Source organism: Suricata suricatta, chromosome 14, assembly GCF_006229205.1.
Source record: "Suricata suricatta isolate VVHF042 chromosome 14, meerkat_22Aug2017_6uvM2_HiC, whole genome shotgun sequence".
Lineage (NCBI taxonomy): Eukaryota > Metazoa > Chordata > Mammalia > Carnivora > Herpestidae > Suricata > Suricata suricatta.
In genome coordinates this window covers 7,021,207-7,042,023 of record NC_043713.1, presented here as the reverse complement: position 1 = coordinate 7,042,023, position 20,817 = coordinate 7,021,207, and the positions used below count along the sequence as shown (strand labels likewise).

General features: G+C 45.4%; 1 protein-coding gene across 10 annotated transcripts in view; it reads left to right on the top strand.

The window, feature by feature from the left end:
• The window catches only part of SOCS6 (suppressor of cytokine signaling 6), a 193,128-nt gene extending 172,542 nt beyond the window's left edge, over positions 1-20,586 (top strand). For 8 of the 10 annotated variants that reach the window (XR_003902437.1, XR_003902436.1, XR_003902438.1 and 5 more), the window contains 2 exons: positions 19,910-19,990; positions 20,223-20,586. The gene's annotated coding sequence lies outside the window, so the exon portion shown is untranslated. The other 2 variants (XR_003902445.1, XR_003902444.1) reach the window with 2 other exon arrangements.
• The last annotated feature ends 231 nt before the right edge of the window (positions 20,587-20,817 follow it).

Here is a 20,817-nt window from a genome sequence, read left to right as displayed (position 1 = left end):
GTGCTCACAGTTCTAGAGGCTGGAAGTTCAAGGTCAGAGTGCCAGCCAATTCATTTCCGGCCGAGGCCGGGTGTGCTCCTTGGCTTGTAGATGGCCCCTGACTCTGGGTCCTCACGCGGGCTTTCCTCCGTGCCCCTGTGTGTCCCCGTGGTCTTTCTGTAAGTACGGCACGCTGGTGTCTCCAGATTCCTTCTTAGCCGGACACTCGTGCAGTCATACTGGGGCCCGCGCTTCAGCTTCATATAACCTCATCAGCGCTTCAAAGGCCCCACCTCCCAGTCCAGTCACATCCTGGGGTACAGGAGATTGGGACTTCCACGTGTGAATTTTGGGGGGCACGACTCAGCCAGTGACAGGAGAGAGACAAGTACTCTGACTCTGCAGTACTTCTCTCTGTCATGTGGTGTGGAAGCTGCCTCAGGCAGCAGGAGAATGAAAGAGTGTGGCCGCGTGCCAATAAAACTTTATTTATGGACGCTCACATTTGAGTTTCATACAGTTTTCACATATCACAAAATTTTCTTTTCATTTTTTTTCAATCATTTAAAAATTTAAAAATCTCTCTTGGCTCAGAGGCTGCCTAAGAGTAGATAACAGTTCTGATTTGACTCATGGGCGATAGTTTGCTGACCCCTGAAATAGGAGAAATGTCCCTGTAACCCTGTGAAATGACACGTGACATGTGGTAGCCAGCGCTCACGGTGTCGGTCTTGAGCCGAGTGGGTCCATGTGGGAAACTCCTGTCCTGACAGGTATTTTCTGGAGGAATCTGCCCCCCTGCTTCCCGTTTCCTTCATCTCAGCCAGCGCTAGCAGTGCGGCCCTGCACAGCTGGGGTGCTGCAGGGCTCAGGCCTGGGGGCTGGGGCAGGGGCTGCCTTCTTCCCTTCCTCCTGCCAGGATTGGCAAGGCCCCAGGGGCGGTGAGAGGCCTGTGTGTCCTGGCCCCGGGCCTGGGAAGACAACATGGCCAGGAGGGAGGTGGAGCTTTAGAGGAAGTGGACCATCACTGTGTCCTCTAGTGGGAGTGACGTCATGCTGGGGACCAAGACCTCTGATAAAGCGAACTCATAAGGTTATTGTAGGGCTGTGGGTGCCCAGGACTGCTGTGTCGGTGGGTCTTGCTTCACCACTCAGCTCTCGGGGGTGTCTCCGCGCTGGAGGACACAGCAGCATACACGGGTGGTTGGGTTAGTGCACAGGCTACAGTCTGGTGGACGCAGCCGGTGTGATAACCACCCCCCCATCAGCTGGCTTGCGGGATCAGAAACTCCCGGGGGTGCTGCTCTGTCTACCCTGGAATTCCAAATCCCTCCCCGAAGCTACAGGCTTACGCTTCCAGCCTGCCTAACTCTGCGTTGTTGACGGTCACGGGCACAGTGCTGTTCATGGGAAGATGGTAGCCACTCACTTCCCGTTGTCCAATGCCACACCGCTTTGCAACACACACATAACCGTGGGACTCTGGAATGAAGGAGGGAGCCAGAGCGGAGGAGAAATGCCAACCCCTGACAACCCCGATGATTCCACCCTGTGGGGGCGGGGGGGAAGGGTAATGGCATCACTTCCTGATGAGGTATTCTTAATTAACGTTACATAAGTTCTTGTCTATTAAATTCATACATTTAACAAATTTACTAAGTGCTTCTTAGACACTGGGTGCTCTACATGCCTGATTTTATCAGGAAAGAATTATCTACATTTGGCGACCAAGAAAATCTAAGACACCTCTGCAAAATAGTTTGATTTTCATTTCTTGAGAACATACTCAAAGTACAACCATGCTTTCCCAGAACCCAACTGTGTAAAGAGTTGTGAAACAACTAGAAATGATCAATCAACAAGAAGCTGAGACATCGAGAGGAAAAGGCAACCTGAAGCCAATTAAGGCTTGTATTTTTTAATATTCGATGACTTAGGAAATATCCAAATTTATGGTACATTTTCCATTAACTTGCTCCTTTGTATTGTTTAGTCATCTTGTTTGTTTTCTATGTTTTTATAAACTTTCCTATATTCTTTGGTTGTTGCTACCGGGTGATTTAAAAACATGTTTTTTTTTTCTTCTTTTCTTAGTTGGCTCTGGTTAATTGCTTAATGGACTTGAAAAGTTCTTATCAAAAGGAAGTCTTTTTCTCTCTTATCCTGCTTGTGATCTGATATCTGTGTCAGCATTTTTGTGTGAGAAAAATAGGCACTGTACAAATGAATAGGTAACAAATTGGCTCATTATGTGAGGACAAAACTTAAAAAGAAAGGATGGAGTTGCATTAATTAAATATGAATCATTGCCAGGAAAATGAATCCAAAGGAACCCATTGTTGGAAGTCTCCTGGGAACCTGGCTATTCAGAAAATCTGCACGAGCAAAGTCAGAATCCAATGTGGAGCAAAGTGTGTCTTATGGGCATCTTGAAAAGCTGAATGAACTGGATATAGAGTTCTCATTTAAATCTGTAACTCTACACTCGGTCTAAATTCTCTAAGACTATCGTAGATGCATGTATCTAGATGCATGTAACTACCAAATGGCTCTGCCGTAGTGTGGTGGACTAAAAATCTTGAAAGCATCAGGACTCTAAACATTCCTGCTGCTTTGAATGGTTGAAATAGCCCCTGAAATTGTAGTTTTGGTGTGCAAGGCTCATTCAGATGTGAAGAGGATGGAGGTGTCCAGAGGCGTTACTCAGCATTGCGGAGACACGTTCCGTCAGCGGCAGTAAGATACGCTGGCCAGCTGTAGTTGTTTTGACTTTGGCAGCATTTTACTGTAAAAAGTGGTCAAATGAATCACTGCTTACAGTTTTCATCGACTCGGGGGGGGGAAAAAGACAAGTCTCTTTATTACTATTGATATTTTACTTCTTTGGTAATGAAATATTTCCTCCACCATCAAGTACTCTCAGAGATAAGTTCAGAGAAAACCTTGTTAGCCCATTTAAAGATCAACCCATTTTTCAAATTTATAGAGTATCCATACATTTGGTGATAGATTTAGGATGAAATAAATGAGGCTAAGCAGCCAAACAGATCTTCACGTATTTTTATTTGAAATCGGAGTTATTTTTCTGACTGTACGCTCATGCTGTCTCATGCCCTGCACCTCCCCCCCACCCCCATGATGTTCAGATGTACCTCTACGTCTCAAGCTGAAGTGTTCTGTTGTTGCTGAATAAATGACCGCCAGCTCTGGGTCCCCAAGCAGTGCCCATGGGTGACCGTGGTTCTGGAGGGCAGCTGTGCTGGGGGCCAGCTACTTTCTCTGCTCAGGGTCTCACAGAGCCAGAACTGACATGGCGGCCAGAGGAGCGCTCGTCACCAGGGCCCTGGGTCTTCCTTCTACCTCAAGGGTTCTTGACAGAATTCACTTCCTTCTCCGGCTTTCCTGGTGGCCCCCTCCATCTTTGAGCCAGCCAAGTTCTGTCTTCCCAGTGCTTTGGGCATTCTCCCTATGGCTGCCCCTCTTTGACTTTCAACTCCCAGCAGGGAGAAAGCTTTGCTCTTAGGGCTCATGTGATTACCCTGGGCCCACTCAGATACTCCTGGGTGATCTTCCTGTGTTAAGGTCAGCCAATTAACAATCTAAATGACACCTGACATCTTTCACATTGTAACTCCTAGATAGACGCCAGGGGACAAGGGCCACCAGGACTAAAAATCTGCCTGCCAGACTGCAGTTGTCAATTTGGTGCCTTTTGAATGTATGGCTTTGGGGTCAAATACATAACTAACTTTTATGAATTGTCCATATGTACTTGACTAGAAAATGTTTTCACTATGTTCTGGGTTTTCTGTATAAATTACATATAAGTTATTAATTATATTATCCAGTATTATGTTCTTTAAAAGCTGGCTTTATTTTTATCTGCATCTCTTAGGCTTTAGACTTGGTTTAGGATCTTCTACTGACTAGCTTGTTTCTGCTTATTTCATTTTGTGTCTCCTGTAGTTTTTGCTTTATGGATTTTGAAGCCATGCTATTTGGAGCATAGATATTCCTAAGCTGTCTTCATGGTGGATTGTACCATTCAGGATTTGTAGGAGTTGTCTTTGCCTTACTACATATTTTTTTGATCTGGCTAAGTTTTTGGCTCCCTGTTTCACAGACTCTCTTAATAAGATCACAATTTCTCTCTCCCTCTCTTTTTCTTTCTGTTTGGTTTTGTTTTAGTTTTTACTTTCTTTTATAGTCAGTTTTCAGTTCCAGTTACGTTTTTCTTTTATGTACAATTGTTTTTGTTTTGGCATCAAAACAAAAGTCCTTTTTGAAGTGCTGTAGTCTAGCTCATTTATGTTTATTGGTATGACAGAGAAGTTTGGGCCCTGTCCTTTAATATTATATTGATGTATGTTCTGGATTTATAAATTTAATTTTTTTAATGTTTTTTTGATAGAGAGGAGAGAGAGAAAGTTAGGGAGGGGCAGGGAGAGAGGTAGACACAGGATCAGAAGCAGGGTCCAGCCTCTGAGCTGTCAGTACAGAGCCTTAGTGTAGGGCTCGAACCCACAAACCATGAGTTCATGACCCAAGCTTGAGATGGACACCTAACCCACTGAGCCACCCATGCACCCCTTTTTTTGGCTTTATAGGTATTAAAAAGCATTTTACTCTGAGGTCTCTGGTTCTTTCTGGTTTTGTTGTGTGGGTATGCATGTGGGTGCATGTGTTGTGTAGAATTTCTGATACTAGAAGGTTTGTATGTCTGTGGCTTCATTCCAGGGTGGTTATATTTTTAATTCCTTATACAGTGTTTGGTGCAGATTTTTCTTTTCTTGGGTGACACTTTTTTCTTCTTCTATTGAGGAGAAGATTCGTCTGTTAATAACAGATTTAAAATTTCTTTTATTTTCTACTTTTGCATCTTTGCATTGATATCCTGCCCAATCCTTGTATTTTATGTACCTTTGACTGAGGGCTTCCTGGACCACCGACTTTCAAGATTTTGGTGGGATGTTAGAGAGACCAGAGAAGACTCCCATTCTGTTGTTGCTTTGCTTTTCCTTTGCTTTGGAAAATATGACTTATTGGTAGCAATAATCTGGTTTTGAAACCAAAACTACACCCAGTGGGTCTTTTATTGGGTAACTCAATCTGTATCTCCCAACGCTGGTGGCAAAAATGGGCATACCTCTTGCCCCAAGCCTGTCTGTGTGCACACTTCTGGAAGCGTACTGTCCGTGAGCTCTGAGGTCTGCTGCCTTCTGCATTGCTCTCAGCCTGTCAGGATTGCTTTCCAGCTCCCACCTCTAATCTAGGGTCTGCAGTGTATAGGGGTCTCCATGTATCCCTGAAAATTGATATGTAGGAGGAGAAGGAAAGATCCTTGTTGATTTATGAGCTGTGTTCATATTGGCATGATGGATGGCAGAAGGGAAGGTCTCTGGCGTTTAAAAGTTTTGGGTATAGTTCTCTGTGTGTATTATATTTTGCAAATGTTTTCTCCCCAACTGGGCTTGTCTTCTGTAGTGGAGATTACAGTTTTTATGTAGGTAGATTTATCCCTTTTCCCTTGGTTGCTTCTCTGCTTTGTGTCTGTTTAAGGTAGGTTCCTGGTTCTCTCCGAGGTTAGAAGCATTTCCCCTCTTTTCTCTCATGCTATCAGAGTTTTGTGTGTCATATTTAGCCCTTTAGTATGTTGGTAATTGAAATGTGAGTAATGTGAGGCAGGGATCTAGATTTTTAAATTTTTTTAAATTTATAGCCTATTGTTCCCACGTTGCATGGGCAAATTGAATAGTACTCCTTTCCCACTACTTTGAAATGCCACCTTTTAATGTTTTCAGCCCTAAATTACTGGGATTGCTTGTGAGTATTTTCTTTGGTTCTGTTCATCTAGCTATCATTTCTGGCACCTTTACCCCTGGTGTTTAATTTCCTATAGTTTTATTTATATCAAGCAAGTCTCCTCTCCTTTCTCTTCGTCAAAATTCCTTTGCCATTCAAGCTGTATTTCTCTTTTACATGCTCTTTAACATCAGCTTGTCATGGTTTGAAGAGTTCTAGAAGCATTAGGAAAAGTTACTGAGTTTGCATTGAATATATAAATTAAGGGAAATGATCAGCAATATTGGTATTGAGTTACTTCATAGAGGAATCACTTCTGTTTTTTATGTTTATCTATATTTGAGGGAGAGAGAGAGAGAGAGACAGAGACAGAGACGCAGAGAGAGAGACAGAGACAGAGCTCGAGCAGGGGAGGGGCAGAGAGAGAGGGAAACACAGAATCCAAAGCAGGCTCCAGGCTCTGAGCTGTCAGCACAGAGCCCGATGCGGGGCTCGAACCCACAGATTATCAGATCATGACCTGAGCCAAAGTCATATCCTTAACTTACTGAGCCACCTAGGCACCCTAAGGAATCACTTTCTTGCTCTACTTATTCAGCTGGCCGTTTAGAAACATTTCAGAATGTTATCATCTAGATCATGCACATTTCTTGAGAAATTTATTCCTAAGTGTTGTTTAAAAAAATTATGGCTCTTGTGAACAGACCTTTTGTTGTATGGTGCATGCGGTTACTGTAAGTATGAAGGAATGCTGTCGATTTTTCCACTATTAGTATTTTTATGGTTTCAGTGTTACTCATGTGATCCTTCAGAGCTGTTCTCATTTAAGAGTTAGCTGAAACTCTGGTTTCCTTCACAGATGTCTTTCCTGAACACTCTTCTCCTTATCAATTGCCCTTTGCTCTGGAAGGACTTGTGGTCTGTTGATAAAAGTAAGACATTCATACTGTCTTTATTGTTCCGGAGATGTTTCGTTTCCTTTCCAGTTTATAAACTGCACCATCATGACCGAATTTCATGATTATTCTCTTTACACACTTGCTTTAGTGATGAGATGGTGATTATCAGCAAATACTTCCATCTACTAACGATTCTTATGTCCATATAACTGCTATTGTTTTAGCACGTCAATTATCCTATTGGTTGGTTCTTAGGATTCTAAAACGATTAACAAAGAACATGCGCTTTTCAAGAGAATCTACTTTTTCCGCTTTGCTGAATCCGTCAGTGTTAATGACGAAGGTAATCGTTCCCCAGCTTAATAGTTACTTTTACGGGAAGAATTTGAAATGTGAGCAAAATTTTCTGAAGTCTGTCTTTTAGCCACACATTCTCATCCAAAAGGAATGAAGGGGGGCATGGATTGGAAGTTGTTTGGTTTCCTACACAGTTTCATGGTCCTGGGTGTCACCTGCTGTGGAGCATTTGTTCCTAACGGAGAGGAGGCTCTGAGTCTGGGAACGAGGGTCAGGCAGGATTTGCTGCTGCTGCGTTGCCATTACTGTTATTTACATTCACGCTGGAACTGAGTTGATTTCCTGTTTCTTTTCATTTAATAGTGTTTACGTTGTGGAAATAAACCGGCAATACATTTTCTTGGCCGTTTTTAATGTCGCTGGCGAATTCTGCTTTCTCTGCAACGAGAATGGCTGTGTGGCTGATTTTGTAACCTCGTGTCCCCTCCTCCCCCTGCTCCACGTCCCATCTCCTGGTCTGGTTCTCCAGGCCGGTCTGCTTGCCTGTATCACCACCTGCTCGGCCGGCTGCTTCGAAGAGGCTGGATATTTGTGTTAGCCTCGCTTTATATTACACTTGGGGGATTAATGACGAAGTACAAGCCTATAAAGAAGCCGGAGGAATGTAAACTGCTTTGGCGCAGCCTTAGCAGAAGGGAAGTTTGAATCAACTTCTCATCCTTAAAATGGTAGGGTTAGAAATCACACTTTATATGGGACTGTAAGTGACTTTCAGATGAGTTTCTCTATTTTCTTGTGGAAGGATCATGAATAGCTCATTCTGGTCCACTTTATGGGCATAAGGAATATAAAATTAAATCCTGAAAATTATGATTCATGTGTACGTGTAAATGTATCATCTTAAATAAGGTCTGTGCCCTAATTTTTATATCTCAGTAGCTTTTTTTCTTACTACAACTGTAAACTAATAGCAAGACTGTGGGGAGGTAGGTTGTATTAAAGGTTAGGGGAGGAGTCCCAGGGGTACCTGGCACATTCTTCCCAGGAGCCTTGAAAAATAGGGGAGACTAGCATTCATCTAGAAGGAGAAACATGAAGTAGAAATCTCCTGAATGCATCTTCCAACCCGTGTTAATGACTAGGGAAGCCCATCACTTAGGGGCTTTCCATACATAAACCCCCAGCGGAGTTGTAGGAGTTTGTGGGTAACCAAAATGCTTTGTATAATATTTTCATTTTAGAATCAGACTCTGGTGTGAATCTTATGCCCTTACTCGACAAGTGCACCGGAGCTCAGGCCTGAAATTTGCATATTCTGCAACACTCATGCTGGGCCTTGTAACTGAGATTTACAAATATTTCTCCTCAGCGAATCGGCCAGAAGTCTCTGCTCCTGGCAATATAGCTTTGGGCAGAAGAAAGAAATCCTACGGGACACACGATGAGAAGGACTCACAGTTTTCTTTCGGCGGCCACACCAGACAGAGGCTTTGCTTTAGTGTCAGGTTAGACAGAGACCAAAACAGGTGAGTGAGCCTAGCACGTGGGGCGATTGTACCTCCTGCGACCACACTCCTGGGCCTGCGGAGCCCTGGACCGGGCTGATGCTGCTTTGCCACGTGACCTCGCTCTTGCTCTTAATTGTCATGTGTATTTTTTTCCAAGAGGAGGTCAACCTCATTGTTACCCTGCTTGGTTTTTGGTGCTTCTACCTGAAGGCTGAATACACTCCTCCACTGTGGGTGTCCCCGGATGGAGAAATGGTCCGGTGGGGGGCTGGCAAAGCAGGGGGAAGGAGGGAGAACTCTTTCTGGTTCTCCACTGGGAGCCACAGCCCTTCCCGGCTCAGGCAGGAGCGCAGGCCTCACAGACAACCCTCTGGAAGTGATACTCACCCCAGGGGTTTCCTTTGACTTCCGAGTCTCTAGCGGAAAGGGTGCTGAGCCACCAGAGGGAACGAGGTCTGCTCGGGAACAACCAGCATTGTCCCCGAGTTGGACGGGAAAAGTTACAGGCACAGAGGGCTTTCCTCTGGTTCTTCTAAGCCACTTCTGAGCTTTGATGTAGGCTTTGCTGTCAGGGATTTTGTTAGTAGTCCAAAGGAAAGCCCTATATTTACCTAGAATAAAAATGAAGCTTCCTGTTAAGGACGCCGTGTTCTGTGTTTTCATCAAGCACCTGGTGGTCTGATTCTTTTCAATTTAGCTCGCTAGACTACTATTTCTAGAAACCAGAACCATTTCAATAGGGTCATAAGGTGTCAGTCCTAACCCCAAGCGGAAGGCTACACCACTTTGATTTTCCTCACCCTCTTTTCCAGGTGGGAGCTGGTGGGATCCCGAGGAGAAGCCCACACTTTTCCATTAGGTGTGAAATACTCCTATTGTGCTGTACTAAATTTGACATGCCAGAGTGATGAGGTGACACTCACTGAAATAGTTGAGGGCATCAGACTGTGAATATCTGTGTCAAAATCACATCTTGTTTATCTGCGTTTCCCCTGGTGCTTCACACAAAGCTAACACTCGGTAAAGATTAGTTTATAAATATTTGAGCCCTCAGATAAAAAGACAGTAATTATTTTATGTTAAGTATAAAGCCACTGTAATGAGTGTGACCTCAATAAAAAAGATGTAACAAAATGTAGAAGTTTAATAAAGCTTTATGCTTCTAGGAAGAGCAAAGCAGTAAGTAAAGTAGACATTTTAGCCCCTATGTTATATCTAAAAGTTAAGCTCTCACAGAATTTTTGAAGGCTAATTTGGATATAAATGAAGACCACGCGAATGAGAATAAGCAAAGGCTGTTGATTCAGAGTTCTCTCTAGCTCTAGCAAGGGGGTCGGCCACCATCACTTGGATGTTGCAGAGACTCAGAGGCGGGGTGAGGGAATGCTCAGTAGGGAAGCAAGGAAGGCTCCTGGCGTGCCCTGGTTGGAGGGGGTCAGCCCTGGGGAGCTGCAGGTGGGCTAGCCGGAAGCGGGGCGTCCTATGTGATTGGTTACAGGTGTGCATTTGACTTTCTCTGATTGACCCTAAGCTGGGTGTGGGTGCCAGTTGGGTAGGTGGTCCGTCATGAGTGGAGTCCTGGCTGCTTAGTGTGGGCTATTGTTTGGGCTTCCTGGACTATTGCTAGAGATACAGCCCGGCTTCCCGCAAGTCTGGATGGGTCCCTGCAGAGAGTGGATCGGATTCCTGGACTACTGCGGTAGGCTGATCTACCACACATGGTCTGACCACTGTCCACTTCTGTATTCGGTCTCTCATAGTTTTGAGACAGTAGTGCTGAGAGTCAAAATATCTAGAAACATACAGGAAAACCTTTGTGTTACAGGACTAAAAGTAGCCAGCTTTTTGTTTTACCTCATTCGATGCCCCTCACTTGATGGCACGTTGCAGATACTGCGTTCTTTACAGAAGTAGGTTTGCATGGCTCTGTGTTTCCAACGGTGTTTGCTTCCTTTGCGTCTCCGTGTCACATTTTGGCAATGTTCCCAATATTTCAAATTTTTCATTATTATTATATTTCTTATGGAGATCTCTGATCAGGGATTATGACTCCCTGTAAGGTCCAGTGATGCTTAGCATTTTTAGCAAGAAGATGTTTTATTAAATTTTTTAAATGTATTTTTTTTATTTTTGAGAGACAGCATGAGCAGGGGAGGGTCAGAGAGAGAGGAAGGTCCAGAGTCTGAAGCAGGCTCTAGGCTCTGAGCTACCTGTCAGTACAGAGCCTGACGTGGGGCTCAAACCTACGAACCGTGTGATCATGACCCGAGCTGAAGCCGGATGCTTAACCAACTGAGCAACCCAGGCGCCCCAGAAAATGTTTCAAAATTAAGGTTATATACGTTTTTTTTTCCATAATATTTTATTGTCAAATTGTTTTCCATACAACACTCAGTGCTCTTCCCCTTAAGTGCCCTCCACCATCACTACCACCTCTTTTCCCCCCTCCCCCCTCCCCTTCAACCCTGAGTTCATTCTCAGCATTCAATAGTCTCTCAAGTTCTGCATCCCTCTCTCTCCCCAACTCTCTCTCCCTCCTCTGCTCCCCCTGGTTCTCCATTAGGTCTCTCCTGTTTTCCTGCTAGACCTATGAGTGCAAACATATGTTTCTGTCCTTCTCTGCCTGGCTTACTTCACTCAGCATGACACCCTCAAGGTCCATCCACTTTCCTACGAAGGGCCATATGTCATTCCCTCTCATTGCCATGTAGTACTCCATCGTGAATATATACCACATCTTCTTGATCCATTCGTCAGGTGATGGACATTTAGGCTCCTTCCATGTTTTGGCTATTGCTGACATTGCTGCTATGAACATTGGGGTACATGTGCTCCTATGCCTCAGCATTTCTGTCTCTCTTGGGTAAATCCCCAGCAATGCTATTGTACGTTTTTAGACAGATGCTATTGCACACTTACTAGACTATGGTATAGCGTGACTGTAACATTTAGATGCACTGGGAAACCAAAAAGCTCATTTGACTTGCTTTACCATGACGTTTGGTAGTCTGGAGCTGAGGCCGCATTATGTCTGAGGTTTGCCTGTATAGCAAAAGATCCTTGGGCTCACGATGCTTTGCAGCACTCTTGAAACTCAGCGATTTTGATCTTAACTTTTTAGGAGCTCTCTAGGCCATAATTAGAAATGTCCAATTGAAAGAGAATTCTCCAAAGGGACAGAGAAGGATTGCAATTTATTTAGCTTTGCAATTAGAACGAAAGTGATTCCTAAGAACAACAAGAATGATAAATCATTCCGAGTCAAAATGTAGAGAGATGCAAAGAGTGAGGATAAAAACCATCCTGGACAAGAAAGTCAGGAGAAGTTCAGGAGCCCAGAGGTCACTGCAAAATGAATGAATTCCTGGAAGATCAAAGGTGCTCTCAGACCCCACACCAAGTGGAATTAAAAAAGACCAGTGGGAAATTACAACAGCGTAAGAAATAATTACAGCAGAAGCCTTGATCAGATTAAAAAGTGGGCGATAAGAAAATAGCTTAAAGTCCGAGGCATAGCATGAAGCAGACGCCATTAGCTAGGAGACGCTGGAGTGTTGGTGGGCTTTGTAGAAAATGCTGTTTTGGATACGGTAGTTTGACTAATGATTGAGGGCTTCTCATTATGAAATAGATGAGAATCTGTTTTTCAGAGAGAGCTTTGAAGGAGCAAAGCAGCTCCCAGTCCAGCGATGATCAAAATGACACCAGTGTAATAGAAGAGGGACGCACAAAACCAACCTCCTTGGGCTGATGGAGCTTCTCATTTTCATCCGGAAAATTCAGCTTCACCAGGGGATGCTATTGTCATTTTAAGGCTGCTGGTTGCATTTGTGAAATTCCTGCATTAAAAAAAAGGAGGCTGGTGATTACATATTTTTGTACCTGCTTATTTCATTTCAATACCAAATTACTTCAGAGAGGGCACTTTTATTTTTAGTAAGATGTGTAAGTAAGTAACAAAATCAGTCCCATTTTTACTATGAAATCTTCTCTCTCTTTGGGTCTGTTCTGACTGCTATAACAAAAATACCATAACCTGGGTAGCTTATAAATAATGGAAAATTATTTTTTAGTTTTGAAGGTTATGAGTCCGAGGTCAGGTGCCTGCAGATTCTGCGAAAGTGGCCCCTTCCTGGCTCAGGGACGACGTCTGTTACGTTGTCCTCACTTCCTCAGCCGGCCGAAAGGAGGGGGTTGTCCGGGGTCTCTCTTGTCAGGGCACTAATCCCGCTCAGGAGGGCCCCACCCACCCACCCATTCTAAATACCATCACTTTGGGGACTAGGTGTCAACATATGGGTGAGAGAGACCACAGACATTCAGTCTTCAGCGCTCTCCAGATGTTTTCAGGAGCTGGGCAAGCAAAAAACCCAGCTGTTAGAATAGTTTACACATTATAAACGTTACTCTGTGTATTAAAGGAGATTTGGAAAATGCATACCCATAGAAAGAAGAATACTTGACGAATAATTCTGTCACTTACATAAAACCTTATTCAAAAGTTTCATATTAAATTCTCTTCCAGTGTTTTTCCTTGATTATAATTTTTTGACATATTTTTTAGATCCGGTTTTGTATTTTATTTTCTTCACCAAGTAAGTGTAAGATTTATAAGTTAGGAAAAAGTAACAGGTTTCACCTCTGTATCCCCTACCTAGAAGGGTAAATTGGATACCTTTGTTTTGCCAAGTCTTTTTTTTTTTTAAAGAACATTCCATTTGAGACCATCCTGCTTTAGTTTGTAAGCTAACGTGGAACTTTCATGGAATTTTTTCATTCTCAAACCTGTATCTCTGAACTTGAGCTTACCACTTCTCTTAATTTTGGGAACATAGCTGGTTTAAAGTTATACATAAAGGTTGTTTTTTTTTAGATTTTTAAATGTTTATTTTTGAGAAGGGGAAGGGGCGGAGAGAGAAGGAGACACAGAATCCAAAGCAGGCTCCAGACTCTGAGCTGTCTGCACAGAGCCCAGCCCCGGGCTTGAACCCATGGACCATGAGATCATGACCTGGGCCAAAGTTGGATGCTTAACCCACTGAGCCACACAGGCGACCCAAGTTTTGTTTTTAATTTCTAGAACCATCCCCCCATCCCTGCTGTATACCTGTCTTTTTCCTGTCTTTATAAAACTTTTTAATCTACATTCTAATACCCATAAGAATATAGAGAATAATCTGATAAACCCTTGTGTATGATCATTGCCTTTAACCATCAGACCTACTTTTGTATGTGAGTTTGAGTCCTGTGGTAAACCTCTGTGTAGAATCAACATTTCTGGAGGAATCTTTTACATTCAGTAACAAGATTATTCCCTCAGTAAGAAACAGAAGTCCTAGTGAAGTATTTTGCTTTAAATCTTGATTAAGGCTTGTCTGTATTTTTAGATTCCTAAATGTGGATGATTCAGTTGGCTTTGGTGATTGTAGGTGGTGATGCTCAATGGGACTTTTGTGATTGGGTGTTTCACCAGAAACTCACCCCAGAAACTCCTCTGTTTTATTTTTAACTTTGACTTTCTTGTTCTTTGGTTCTTAGTTTTGATTAATTTCTTGATTGGCTAGAGTGATTTTTCAGTATTTTGTGGAAGGCATAATCTGTAGATCATAACCTTTAAAACTCCTTAAATATAATAGTTGTTGGTCTGTTTTTGTGGCATTTTGTGTAGAGGAAAAAATATATAAAGAAAAACCTCTTTTTCCTCTTTAGGCATCCTCTTTTTTGTTTGTTGGTTTTCTTCTGTGGTGTGAATTAAAAAAAAAATCCTTGCCATTAACATCGCTGTGGTCCATCTGTTTTGTGTGTATTGGCTTTGCCTGGGGTGTGGTGACCCTTTACGCATAGTTTTGGTAAGCTTCTGGGTTGTGTGTCCTTCACATCTTCCCGCAGTCTGTCTGTTTGCTCTTTTTCTGTATCACAAGGATCTTCTCACACGTCCCTCCCCAAGTGCAGGCGTAGCTGCTTTTTCTCAAGGACTTGTGGGGGCCACGACCGTGTTCTCTTTAGTTCGTCCATCACAGCTCAGACTCAGTGTTCCGTAGCAGCCATTTAGCGATTTACTATCTGCATTATCAATTTAATGTTGTTTTCCATTTTGAAATTTATCTGCAATTCTTCCTCAATTCTCTCCATCTTCTGTCCTGTTGGCTTTTTTCAATAAAGCCTCTTGCTTATTTTTACCTTGATGACTTTCTACTCTGATTTCATAAAGAAAGTGATTCCATGGGGCGCCTGGGGGGCTCATTTGGTTAAGTGTCCAGCTCTTGATTTTTGGCTCAGGTTATGGTCTCATGGTTCGTGAGATCGAACCCCGAATCAGGCTCTACGCAGGCAGTGTGGAGCCTGCCTGGGATTCTCTATCCCCCCTCTCACCGCCCCCACCCCTCTCTCTCACTCTCTCAATAAATAAATAAACTTAAAAAAAAGAAAGTGATTCCTTGAGTCTTTTTTATTGTGGTGAAATATACATAGCATAACCATTTTATTTATTTATTTATTTTTATTTTAATAAAAAATTCAAATGTAACTAACATGCAGTGTTGCATTAGCTTCAATCCTAGAATATAGTGATTCAGGGACTCTGTGCGTTACTCAGTGCTCAGAACACTAAGTGTTCTCTTCACCCCTTCACCCACCCCCCCACCTCCCTTCTCTGGTGACCATCGGTTTGTTCTATTTAAGAGCCTCTGTTTTTGTTTGTCACTGTTTTCTTTGTTCGTTTATTTTACATGATATAGGATCAGATTGTGTGATTCTACTTAATTGAGATTCCCAGAGCGGTCAGATTCGTAGGGACCGAGAAGAGAAGGGAGGGGCTGTGGGAGGAGAAAGTGGAGCCCTTTTCATGGTGGCAGAATTTCAGCCGGGAGGTGGGAACAGGAGATGGACCCGTGGAGATGGCTGCACTGTAATGTGCATGTACTCAACCTTGATGGGTTTCTTTATTTTCCAAATGCTAACAATTTAAAGACATTTTTCTCTTTTTGTACTAAGTTATTTTTAGGGCTGTGTCAGAATCTTTGGAATAATGTTCCCTTTCTGCAATTCTGTGTGTGTGTGAGCCCTGCTCATACACACTCAGCCCAGAGCCTTTCCACGAATCATCCTACCCTCCGGAGAGATCTGTGCTCCCTGCAGACCTGCTGTCTGGGGTCTGGCCTCACCCAGTGTCAGTCACCACTGACGCTCCTTCTCAGATCTGGGACCGGTGACAGGCTGAGCATGTATGTCCTGCCCCAAACCTCGGATCTACTCAGTCTTTATCTGGTGTGGTTTTAATAAATAAGGCAGTGTGTTCTCCTAGGCCCGTCTCTGTCCTCTGCTTTGACTTCACATCCTGAGAGTATATGTAACATACAGTGAGTGTGTACACACTTAAAACACACGCGCGGCTGCACACCTTTCTGTCTTTACGTCTTCTACTTGAATTTCATGGGCCACGCTTTCCACGATCATGTTCACAAGCATCAGTCCTTCTTTCTCCATTCAGATGTTTGTCTCCAGTTAGAATGGTTGATAGCCGGGGAAGTATTGATGAAGAGGGAAGAAGAAAACATTGGCTTTCTTTAAAAAAATCCCAGTATTAAAGTAGCAGTGATGCACAAAGTGTCTGAAGGAACCAGCAAGGTACGGAAATGAAGAAAGGGGTCTTCATTGGGTCTCGGGGGTTGGGAAAACGTGTCAGAAGGGAGTCGCTCCTAGACTCCAGTAATAATTGCCAAGTCTTCTGAGTTTTCATCAAAAGATAGAAATCTAGATTTCGTGAAATCACCCAGTTGTTTGCACACTAAGTAAGACTAAAGCAAAACTGTAAACAAAAATTACTCTGTGTACCCAACAGAACCTGATCTGTGGGTAAAGAGACAGCTGCCAAGTGTATGATTTACAGTCTTAGTGTGTCCAAGTCCAGGGCATTCCTTAGGGAGAGAATGTGTGGTTACTTACGGCGAGTTGATGGGTTTTTCTTGGCCTCAGTCTGACGATCAGTGCCTTCATTTGTGAGGTGGTGTTGAATTCTGTTTCCCACTACGTCCCGCACTTTTAACAGTGAAAACAGCAGAAATGTCAAACATTGCTTCTTAAACCTGCACACAATTTTTTCACGTATTTCAGAGCAAGTATATAATTTAACTGATCAGAGAAACTTTAGATTTAGTTTGAGACATTCTGAGTTCTTTCAATACTCTTGTCTCTTTCAATAACTGGTTTCCTATCAAAATAATTTCATATTCTGGCCCTGGTTTTGTGTACCTGTGAATTTTTTCACTTCACTTGTGTGATTTTCTGCTTTACCCACAAGATTTAAGTCTAAGTAGTCTGAATACCTTCGCCCACCGACATCAACCAGATGGCCACGCACAGAGCAGGAGGCCTTGTGACTGTGTTTCCGCTGTAGACAGAAGCCGTGCGCCTGAGGTCGCAGTCCTGTGCGGTGTGGAGGGGGACGTGCCGCAGGACAGCTCCGGCCGGGCGGTGGCTGCGGTGGCTGGCGCAGTGGCCGGCTCAGGCCCCCGTTCTGAGCCCCGCAGGCCGGGCGGCTTCAATAACAGATGGCGTTTTCTCTCAGTTCTGGGGCAGAGGTCCTCGCTCGAGGCTCGGCAGTGTCGGTTTCTGGTGCTGGCCTGCGGATGGCTGCCCTCTCCCTGTGTCCCCACGTGGCCCTTCCCCTGCGTGTGCCCTCAGGAGAGGTGTCCCTGGTGTCTCTTTGTCTTGTAAGGACAGTCCTGTCAGATCAGGGACCCACTCTTAGGACTTCGCGTAGCCCGAATCACCTCCTTAGAGGCGCTCTCTCTCCAGATGCAGTCGCGCTGGGGGCTGGCGCTTCCACATGGGGAGTCTGTGGGGACCCAGGTTAGTCCACAGCACCGCCTCGTAAGGGGGTGCTCTTCCGGGACACTTGGCCTTTCCGAGTAGAACGGCTCAAATAATCTAATGACAGACATACAGGCTGGGGTTATAGACATGCTGCATAATCGCAGAGGTGTGCAAACTGAATATTCTTTATTATTACCATTATTATTTTAATTTATATCCAAGTTAGTTAGCATGTAGTGCAGTAATGATTTCAGGAGAACCCAGCGATGCATCCCTTACAGGTAACGCCCCCTGCTCATGCCAACAGTGGCTTCCTCAATGCCCCTCTTCTGTTTGCCCCTCCCCCCCCCAGAGCCCCTGCAGCAGCCCTCAGCGAAACTGAATATTCTTGTTTCCTCCTTCATAGTGGCGGAAAAAGCTTTGAGCTCATTTAATATGAAAGTAAAACATTTTAAATGGGTAAAAGTTAACAAAAAATATATACATTTATATGTATTATATTACATGCAGCATTATGTATTATGTATAAGTACATATAAATATATAATATGAGGTAACATGTTTCCAGTCTAATTCATATTCTAAAATTTAATTTTGCAGATTGCTTGACCCTAGAGGTAGTAAAGTGCATTTGTTTTTGAAGTAATTACAATATAGAAAATGGCTTTTAATTGGGAGAAAAGAGGACATAGAATGAAGAAAATAAGTTAGTAAAATAGCTGATAGTGTATATTTTCATTTTTTTAAATGTTCATTATATATATATATTTTAATGTTTTATTTATTTTTGAGAGAGAGAGAGACAGTGTGAGCAGGGGAGGGTCAGAGAGAGAGGGAGACACAGAATCTGAAGCAGGCTCCAGGCTCTGAGCTGTCAGCACAGAGCCTGATGTGGGGCTCGAACCCACGAGATCATGACTGGAGCCGAAGCCGGACACTCAGCCTTCTGAGTTACCCAGGCTCCTATTCATTTTGAGAACGAGAGAGCGTGAGAGGGGAGGGCAGAGAGAGGGGGACAGAGGATCTGACGCATGGTCCATGCTGACAACACAGAGCCCCACAATGGGGCTTGAACTCTGGAACCCTGAGATCATGACCAGAGCTGAAGTTGGACGCTTAGCCAACTGAGCCATCCAGGTGTCCCCAGCATTTTCTTCTAATGGAAGAACCTCCTTTGCCAGATGGTAACAGAGTCTCTCTCACGAAGCCCTGGTGACTGCAATCCTGTCTTCCCGTGGCCACAGCCTCAACTTCCCCAACAGCAAGCTCTATTCTGGAAGGTCTGCTCTCGGTGCCAGGCCAGCTGGTTTCTGCATGTCCGTTCGTGAACCTGTTCATCATGTAGCCTTTCTGTGTGTTGGGTGTGGGGCTAGACCCTGAGTTCTCAGATGTGTAACCTCTGCCAGTTATAAGGGAAAGGGATTTGGTTTGTTCCCTTGGTAGGGTGGTTTGTCTAGACTTCTTAGTGGAGCAGGAGTGGGGAGAGAATGTGAACTTGGAGGGTCACGAGGCTGTGCGCACGGCCGCTCTTCTCCCTGTGATCGGAACAGCCTGCTCAGCGGGGCAGGCCGTGTGCAGATGCCGGTGCCCGCCCACCAGGGCCAGAGTCTGCAGGGCGAGGGGGGCAGGGCCAGGACACGGCCTCCCGTCACCCTGTCAGTCAGAGCCCTTTCTCCCCGCTGCCTCGGGGTCAGAGGAAGTGGGTGTCCGTCTGTCGGGCTCCTCATCTCAGACGACAAGGATCACTGCCCAGCAGTCTCTACGAAAATTCAGCTCTGACGTGGTGATCTGCTAGTGACCATCCGCAGCCAATCCAGGAAGGATTGTGAGGAATGTGCAGGAGGCCGAGAAAGCCAGGTGTCTTGTGAGCAGTCAGAGGTGTGTGACACGCAGAGTGCACTTACTCTCCTGGCCACCATCGCTTCTTCCGTGGGTGGTGTTGTCACTTTCTTCTGAAAGGCCTCCCTCGTCGGGCCTACTTGGGTCCAACCAGTTAGTCACTCAGCTCAGGTATTTATGGACAGAGGATGTCGGCTCTGTGGAGGTCAGACAGTGGAGAGCTGGAGGGGGAGCAGGCCTGGCGAGGAGCCGTGGCGGGATGGGCCGTGGGCCGAGCCTGCGTGTGACCGGAGGACTCTGGCTGAGCTGGGCCTCTGCTCTGCGATCATGACTTAGTTTCTCACGGGGGGGGGGGGGGGGGGGTTTCCTCAAGAGGTTCTGCCCACAAAGCTTCCATTGTGTTCCGGAGGCTGGGTGCTGCTTATCCCCATGGCTGCCCTAAGAGCCGTCATGGGGTGATCTGAGGCGCACCCCGCTCCCAGAGGAAGAGGAGAGCCCCCCAGGTGTCCCGTGTTCACGTCAAGGATGACCCTCCCGAGGGGGCCTGGTTTGTGCGTGATCGCCGGGGGACCATCTCAGCGTCCTGCGTCTGCCGTGGCCCGCGCGTGTGCGTGGTCGGGTTTGCTTCTCCTGCAGAAGCCAGAGGTAGACCGTCCTTGGCTGTCTCCTTGTCAGAGACCGTGCGGTGTGTTTAATACTTAAACTGTAAAAGTTGCACTTGGATTGCTGCAGTTGTGACGTGGGTGCCGATTATACGTCTCTCTCCCTCAGCTTGTCCCAAGATCACTGGACGCCAGACCGTGGAGACCTGCGGGCCGAGAGAGGAGGGCCGGAGGGGACAGAGCGGCGCTGGTGAGTCCTTGGCAGTGACCGCTCCTCGCAGCCGCGCTGGGGAAGTCCCGGGAGGCCCGGCTGGACGCGGCTCCGACGCTGCGGGGGCTCGTCCGTCCGGTGTTTTCCTCTCCCGAGTACGTGCTCTGTACCGACCTCCCTTTTTTCTTTTTAACAAAAGCTGTGTTTGTGGCTAAAGGCCTCGTGCATAGTGGAGGTCAGGAGGTGAGTGCAGCACGCTCTCTCCCCACAGCTGCTCTGTGGCTGATCCGCACGGGGCCTGGTGACAGGGGCCCAGGGGGTGCACGTGGACGGAGGCTTACGTGCAGAAGGTGAGGGAAACGGTACCGTTGGTGGAAGACGGGCAGCGTGCGACAACACAGTTGCTTTAAACCGCCCGCCCCTCCCGAGAGCTCGGGGCTCAGGTGACTCTCCCTGGTGACCCCCAGAGGACTGCCTGTCTTGCATTGCTCCTTTAGGACGTCGCTTCGGGCTTTCTGTCATACACACCCACCATGAAGTGGTGCTTTTGGGGCGCCCTGGGGCTCCGTCCATGGAGTGTGTGACTCTGGCTTTCAGTTCTGGCCATGATTTCACAGTTCGTGGGGTCGAGCCCCACCTTGGGCTGGACGCTGACAGCTGGGAGCCTGCTTGGGATTCTCCCTCTTTCTCTTCCTTTCTCTCTTTCTCAAAAATAAATAAGCAAATGTTTTTAAAAAAAGAAATGGTGCTTTGGAGCCTTGCTAAGCGGGTTTTCCTTCGGGTTAGCTCTGACCCTGGCAGTATTTCATGGCCACATCTAGTAAGTGTTTGGTGTATTATTTGTCCCTAAGACTCTAAATCCCTCT